The 8,069-nt window shown below is 50.5% G+C and overlaps 1 pseudogene; it reads left to right on the top strand.

The window, feature by feature from the left end:
• The first annotated feature begins 2,835 nt into the window (after nucleotides 1–2,835).
• LOC113568222 lies at nucleotides 2,836–2,996 on the top strand (annotated as a pseudogene).
• Nucleotides 2,997–8,069: the final 5,073 nt, after the last annotated feature.

Here is an 8,069-nt window from a genome sequence, read left to right as displayed (position 1 = left end):
TTCTAAAACCTAAACCCCCACCGTAAACCAAGCTATAGTATCTGTCTTAAAAAAACTGATAAGTAGTTTTTTTTTCTTCTTTTTATAAAGGTTTGTCACAAATCCCATATATACACATTTCCTTATCGCCTTCATTTAGGCTATTTCATCCTGTCTTCAAACCCATAATACTTTGTAAGGTAATAAACCTATACAAACAAAAAAAAATCATTAAAAAATCAACGCTAAAACAATAAACCAATGAAACACAACCCTACTACCATAAATTTCCATATTAGGGATTCCATTACTCTAAAAACACATTGTCTCTAAAAGACTTTTCCTCTATTCCCATTCAAGTCCATCTTTCTTTCAGGATGAAGGAGAGTAGAGGGGAGGGGGCCAAACTTCTCCTGCAGTTCCCCAGCCCTCCTTCCATCATTTCCTGGGGCCAGTGGAAATCCTCCCCTTACCCGCTGCCCTCTCAGGCTACCTCTTCACTCAGGGTACATCTACAGGGTCCAAGGTCTGTGGTGGCAGGGACCCCCCTGCGTGTGGCCTCAGCCCCCTCCTCCGAATGGCTATGCCCAGTGCCCCCTGCAGCACAGATGTTACCAGTCTTAATGTAGCATGCAGTGGCACCGTCACATGCTTCCCCACCAACAGATTGCGAGAGGTCCACAAGCCGGCTTTCACACTACTAGCATGCAGAGGAATGTCAGAGTCCAATTGATTTTTGAAAGCTTTGCTGTTGCAGAGTTGCACACATTGTTGAAGTTCAATAAGAGAGCAGAGGAGAGGAGAGGAGCGCAGAGTAGAGCAGCACAACCGAGCCCAGCCCAGCAGTGGAGAGCAATACAGACCAGCTCCTGGTGGGTGGGGCCCGGGTCACTTTCGGGCAGGCATGACCTCCGCTGGCCCCAGAGGGCCATGCGCGCATCTGCCCACACCACGGTCCAGCACCCCGCGCCCGTCGGGCCGATCTTCTGGCCGGTGCGCTTTTCGGGTTATCGCTTCTCCACCTTTTGGCTAAAATCAAGTGTAGTATCATCTTTTTTTTGATACTGCAGCTTGTTTTTTTTTGCTTGGGGCTTTTAGTAGGTGGCCGGAGGGAACCGTTTGTGTAGTGGCTGGTGGCTTGTCCGCCGCCAGCATGTTGGAACCCTCTAGGTCTCCTTTGTAGGATTTTAAGTTGTTTTATTCCTTTCTGTGGTTATTTCTTGTAGAATTTTTAGACCTAGCTTTTCCAGGTTTGACAGAGTTTGGGGAACCTGCAGATGACTACATCTTTAGCACCTTGAGAATGGCTTGTCAGGGGGACAGCACCGAGGAGGCATCTGGGTTTCCAGATCTGGGAAGAACGGATGGGACACGGGCCTGGGGGGCCTCACCGGTGGGACCTGGGTCGGTGGCAGGTGGTGGACTGCTGAATACGGCCAGGTTCAACAGGAGGAATCCGGAGGGGGGGACCCCCTTTATGGAGTGGGTCCCTTTCATACGGGAGGTCCTCTTTGGTGCCGGAGGATCTCATCTGCGTCCAGAGGAACAGGCCCAGGACATTATCCATCCGGATCAAACTGGTGCGGTGCCAGGGAGGGGGATCACAGACAGTTTAATATTAATATGGGATTATATTTGGTTTGTGAGAGAGAGAAATATTTGGTTATTAGTTTTAAATCTAGATTTTGAAAAAGTGTTTGATCAGGTCTCGCACCAATACTTGTTTCAGGTATTAAAAAAGATGGGTTTATAAAATGGCTGGGTTTGCTGTATAAGGAGTTCAACAGTAGAATTATGGTAAATGGACATTTAACGGAGGCGATTGATGTTTGCTCGGGAGTACGGCAGGGGTGCCCGCTATCTCCCTTATTTGTGGCATGTATTGAGCCGTTGGCACAGATACTGAGAAAAGACCAATGGATTAAAGGACTGGATTTTCCAGGAGGAGTGATAGCGACATGCTCCTTATATATGGACAACGTGACAGCTGATGCTACATCTGTACATAGAACTCAGAGAGCTTTAGATTTAATGGAATGGTATGGGAGGGCATCAAGTGCAAACCTCAACAGGAGGAAGTCTGAAGCCCAGCTTTTTGGGCCATGGGAGGAAAAATGTATAAATTTGGATGTAGATCTTAAGAAAACAAACATCAAAATTCTAGGGGTTAAATTTGATAGAGAGGGTGGGGGACAGGGTAAAGTGAGGCAGAGGTTGAGGTTTTGAGGATTAAGACAAAAGACTTTAGAAGACAAAATTTTAATAATAAAAGCAATTATTTTACCTTTACTTTTATTGATATGTTCTGTTTTTAGTCCCCCAAGACACTTTCTTTTAGAACTGGACGGAGCAGTGTTTTACTTCCTGTGGGGGTCCAAATGGGAGAGGTTGAAAAGAGAAGTGGTGAAGAAGAGGCCGGAGAATGGATGGAAAGGCCTTCCAGATCCGTACTTGTGTGTGTGTTATATATGGTCTTCACAAATAAAACTGGGACAACGGTGCAGTTTTGGATGGGGTCTTATTTAAGGACTTTGGGAATACTAAATGTGGATCTATGGGAACCGGTATCATTCACATTGCCAAAAGAATATGATTTTATTAGAAAATTTGTAAGGAAATACAATTTGGAAAAAAAAGAAGGAGAGAGTTTTAATTAATTCAAAATTACTTGTGGCTTGTGTACAAGATCAGGAAGAAGTGAGCCCTATATTTGGGCTCACAAAGGGGGAAGCTCAGCAAGTATGGAGGAACGCGGTTCACCCAGCCCTCAGAAATAAAGACAAGGATTTGGCGTGGATGGCAGCGCACGATATTCTCCCGTTTAGGGCTGTGATGCACTCCCGGGGCATGGCAGCAACAGCAACGTGTCCACGTCCAAAGTCTGTTCTTATCAGTTTAATATCTGATATGTCGTCATATTAAATGGCTTTTTAGAACAGGGAGGCAAAACGGGCTTGCCAGGTTCAGCCCACGCATCGGCCTGGTATTGCAGTACCTCCAGGAATAGTGTGCATTCTTAAGCCTGTGTCAAAGAAAGAAAGAAAGAATGAACAAAAACAAAAGCGAGGGAATATGAACAAAGAGACACCACTTGAACAAATGAGCTCAATTGCGATGAAACTAAATGAAATAAATAAACAGAAGGAGAATAAAACGGACGTTGGACCCCTTTCTGCGGTTTTCCCACTTTGCTTTTTTTTTTTTTTTTTTTTTTTTTTTAAACCATACTGCTCTTGGTGGGTGGGTGTAAAATATACACATCGGATGCCTACAGTGTTGGCCTTCCAGGTTCTGCCTCCTCCTACCATGAACAAACTCGCTAGGCTTTGGTCAGACGTACTCGGGTTCCTGTGCATTTCCGGCTATATCTCTGATTTCTCTTCATTCACGCATAAATCTTTCCTCTCCACGGCAAACTTTAGTAAAAAGCAAATGTCGAAGAGTCCAACTGATTTTTGAAAGCTTTGCTATTGCAGAGTTCAATGAGAGAGGAGAGGAGAGCAGAGCTGCATAACCAAGCCCAGCGCAGCCCGGCCCAGAAGTGGAGAGCAAACAGAGCAGCTCCTGGTGGGTGAGACCCGGGTCACTTTCGGGTAGGCGTGACCTCGGCCGGCCCCAGAGGGCTGTGTGCTCGTCTGCCCCCCGCGCCTGTCGGGCCGGTCCTCTGGCCGGCGCACTTTTCAGTTCGTTGGTTCTCTGCCTTTTGGCTAAGATCAAGTGTAGTATCGTGGATTTTACACTTGGAGAGAACACCGCTGTGCTTGGGCTTTTTTATAGCTTTTAGCAGAGATCAAGGGTGATCTTAGGTGTAGTGTCTGGAGGCTTGCTCTCCGACACCACATGTGATCCCTTGATCTCTATTATTTTATTTGTTTTTTAGCATTTTAAAATTAAAAAAACCTCTCTTAGCCCCAGCTCACCCGGACGATGACGAGGATCACAACAACGACAAGGCCAGCAGAGCGAGGACCTCCCAGGACAGAGGAAGCTGCTGGCATGGGGGACCAGCTTCAGCTCCAGCTCCGGAACCGGCCGGTGATGGCAATGGACGGCAATGTCCTCGCTCCTCGGCTCCTCGCTGCACGATGCAGGCAGTGTAGGCCCCGGCAGAGACCCAGACAGGTGGCAGCACCTCCCTGGTGGGACCAGGCCTGAGAGCAGGCAGAGGCCTGCTTATTACAGCCCGGTTCTGGTGGAGGAACCCGGAGGAGGGGGCCCGCTTTACTGAGCAGGTCCCCTTCATACGGGAGGTCTTATTTAGCTGCGTGGGGCTGAGTCCGAGTCCGGGGGACTTTATATGTGTTCAGCGCAATGGTGTGCAGCACTTTTATGATGTAACGTTTGCAAGTGAGGCCGCCTATAGAAAGGTCCTGGAGCTGGAGGAACGTTTGAGGGACCGTCCGCTGGCAAAAGAATGTACAGCTGGGCATTTGGAATAGGTGCCACCAGTTCCTGATGAAATTCAAGAGAGAAAGAACTGGTGATGTGGTGTACCTCCCTCCCCCACTTTTCTGTGGTAGGGAACTGGAATTACAGCAGGGAGCCTGCCTTCTGTAGGGGATGCCAATGTTATGGACATCCAGCTGAGGGGTGCACGGATGCAGTTTGCAGGAATTGCCTAGGGCCAGGGCACCTGGCCAGAGACTGTAAAAATCCTTGCCAGTGCAGGGCATGCAGCACACTCCTGCCCCAGACAGGCAAGATCTTAAGCCACAATGTTGGCAGGGGACGGGAGCGCGGCCCTGAATGTCAGGACTCCCGCAGAGGGAGGGACTGGTGTCTATTGAAGAGATGACAGAAGAGGCCCCCGCCCCCCCCGCAGCCCTTATGACCTCCTTCACCAGCAGAGTCTAGGACCCTGGTCCCGGGCCACGCCCCTCGGCCTAACTTGGAGGCACCCCCCGTGGTAAGGCGAAGAGGAAAAGGGAGAAGGCTCAGAAAGAGGATGAAGGCTAGCCCCCCAAATGTGGTAGCACCCAAAGAGTAGCCCCCCCCCAGGCTCTGCAGCCCTCCTTGCCCCCAAGATAGAGGACTCCAGTGAGTTGATGGAGGACAAAACACCATCACCACCAACCACATATGGAGGCAAGGAGGGGTCACCTAATGAGACCGCTTTTTTAGAATTTATGGACGATAATACAGAGAGGGGAGCTTCTCTTATTTAGTTGTTTTTTTTAGGGTGTTTTACTTGTTGTGATGTGATCTCTCCTCTTTTATCATGACAGATTTTATTATTTTAACCTTTAACGTCAGGGGGCTGCAGAATGCGGCAGAAAGGGCAGCAGTATTCCAGGACTCGGCATCTACCCCTTCAGCAATCTGTTGTTTGCAAGAGGTTCACCTGAGGGACCAGCGGGACAAGGCCCTTTTTTCACAACAATGAAAAAAGAGGTAAAGCCTACTGGAGTGTGGGTGGCATTCATTCCTCTGGCTTGGGTATCCTGTTGGTGGACCAACAGATGGCGCTGGTGAGGTCGGCTGCCATCACGACTGCTTCGTCCACACCTGGCACTTTTTTCGCTCTTTTCACTATCTTTTTCGTTCTTTTCGCTCTTCCCGCTACCCCTGACTTCTCCGCAGCCCTTCTCTACACACCACGGCACGTATCTCGTACAGCAGAGATGCCCTCATTTCTCTTAATCTACATAGCACTCACCTCAAGCCGTCTGTAACCCCGGACCCAAGATGGCCGACGGAGATCCTGAGGGAAAACAGAAGACGCGGCCCGATGAAAAGGCCGCAAGGGAAGCGAGCCGGCGTCAGGAACAGGCTGAGGGCTCAGGCACACCGAGCTCCCTTACCTAGCATCCTGCTAGCCAACGTCCAGTCTCTGGATAACAAGCTAGAGGACCTCCAGGTCAGGATAAATTTCCAGAGGGACATTCGGGACTGCAATCTCCTCTGCTTCACCGAGTCGTGGCTGAACCCAGCGGTACAAAACCACGCTATCCAGCCGGCCGAGTTCTTCTCGGTTCACCGCATGGACAGGACGGCAGATTCGGGGAAGTCGAGAGGCGGCGGAGTGTGTGTGATGGTAAACAACAGCTGGTGCAACAATGCCAATGTTGTTACTCTCGCCTGCTCCTGCTCACCCAACCTGGAGCTGCTCACCCTCAAGCTTTGTCCTTTCTACCTTCCCCGGGAGTTCACTTCGGTCATCATCAACACCGTGTACATCCCACCTCAGGCTAACATGGACACTGCCCTGTGTGAACTTCATGAGGCTCTCACACAGTTTCAGGCACAGCACCGGGATGCTGCACTTATTGTGGTTGGGGATTTCAACAGCAATAACCTAAAGCGTGCGGTGCCCAACCTTTACCAGCACGTAACCGTCCCCACCAGGGGAAATAGGACACTAGACCGCTGCTACACGCCATACAAGGACAGTTACAAGGCACTAGCTCATCCACCGTTTGGTAAGTCGGACCACGCCGCAATCTTCCTCCTACCAAAATATAAACAACAGCTGAAACGGGAAGCTCCGGTTCAGAGGGAGGTCGCGCGCTGGACAGACCAATCGGTGGCCGCTCTGCAGGACGCTCTGGATGACGCGGACTGGGACATGTTCCGGCGCAGCACTGATGATGTCAGCGAGTTTACGGAGGCAGTAGTAGGATTTATTGGGAAACTGGTGGATGACACGATCCCAAGAATCACCATCAAGAAGTTCTCCAACCAGAAGCCCTGGGTGGACAGAACCATCCGCGAGGCTCTGAACTCTCGAACTGCTGCCTACAATGCGGGGATCATCAGCGGGAACATGGACGAGTACAAGCCCGCAGCATACGGAGTGCGCAGGGCGGTGAGGGAGGCGAAGCGGCGGTACGGGAAGAAACTAGAGACACAGTTCTAGTGGCTCTAGATCCCTGTGGCAGGGACTACGGATGATCACGGACTACAGGAGCCCACCCTCCGGACTGATGAGTGCGGATGAGTCTCTGGCGAACGAGCTGAATACATTCTTTGCTCGCTTCGAGGCTACATCTAGCAGCGCTAATGCTAGCAGCACAAATGCTAATGGTGCTAGTGCTAACAGCACCAATGCTAACGGCGCTAGTGCCTATCGGCGCAGCCAATGGCACATGCGCGGGGCCCACCATAGAACAGCGCCCTCTCATCATCACGGAGAGTGACGTGAGGAGAGTGTTTAAAAGGGTGAATACCAGGAAGGTGATGGGACCAGACGGTATCTGCGGGAGGGTCCTCAAAGCCTGCACAGATCAGCTAGCCCCGGTATTCACCGACATCTTCAATCTCTCCCTGACGCTCGGTATTGTCCCGTCCAGCTTCAAGCGGTCCACCATCGTCCCCTGTCCTGAAGAAACCTCGACGCTCCTCCGACCTCAATGACTACCGCCCTGTCGCCCTCACATCAGTTGTGATGAAGTGCTTTGAAAAGCTAGTCAGAGACTTCATCACATCTTCACTGCCAGCCTCCATGGACCCACTGCAGTTTGCATACCGCCACAACTGCTCCACTGACAATGCGATTGCACATCTACTCCACACTAGACTGACTCACCTGGACGAAGGGAGGGGAAATTATGTTAAAATGCTATTTGTCGACTACAGTTCAGCATTCAACACCATCATCCCCTCCCTACTCACTACTAAGTTGGGAGATCTAGGACTGCATTCATCCCTGTGCGACTGGATCTCCAACTTCCTAACAGACAGACCACAATCAGTCGGGTGGGCAACTGCGCCTCATCCACCCTCACCCTCAGCACTGGAGCTCCTCAGGGTTGTGTCCTAAGCCCCCTGCTCTACTCACTGTACACCTACGACTACACAGCCACTTCCAGCTCTAACATCATAGTCAAGTTTGCTGATGACACCGTTGTCGTGGGTCTGATCTCGGACAACGACGAGAGGGCCTACCTGGAGGAGATTAAAAACCTGGAAAACTGGCGCCAGGAAAATAATCTCCTCCTAAACGTCAGTAAGACAAAGGAGCTGATCGTGGATTGCAGCAAGAAGCAGGAGCAGCACTACCAACCTGTGAGGATCAGTGGAACCACGGTGGAGAGAGTAGATAGTTTCAGGTACCTTGGTCTTCACATCTCGCAGGACCTGTCCTGGTCCCG

This window comes from Electrophorus electricus, chromosome 16 (assembly GCF_013358815.1).
Source record: "Electrophorus electricus isolate fEleEle1 chromosome 16, fEleEle1.pri, whole genome shotgun sequence".
In the NCBI taxonomy this organism is placed as follows: domain Eukaryota; kingdom Metazoa; phylum Chordata; class Actinopteri; order Gymnotiformes; family Gymnotidae; genus Electrophorus; species Electrophorus electricus.
This window is presented reverse-complemented; position numbering and strand designations above follow the sequence as displayed.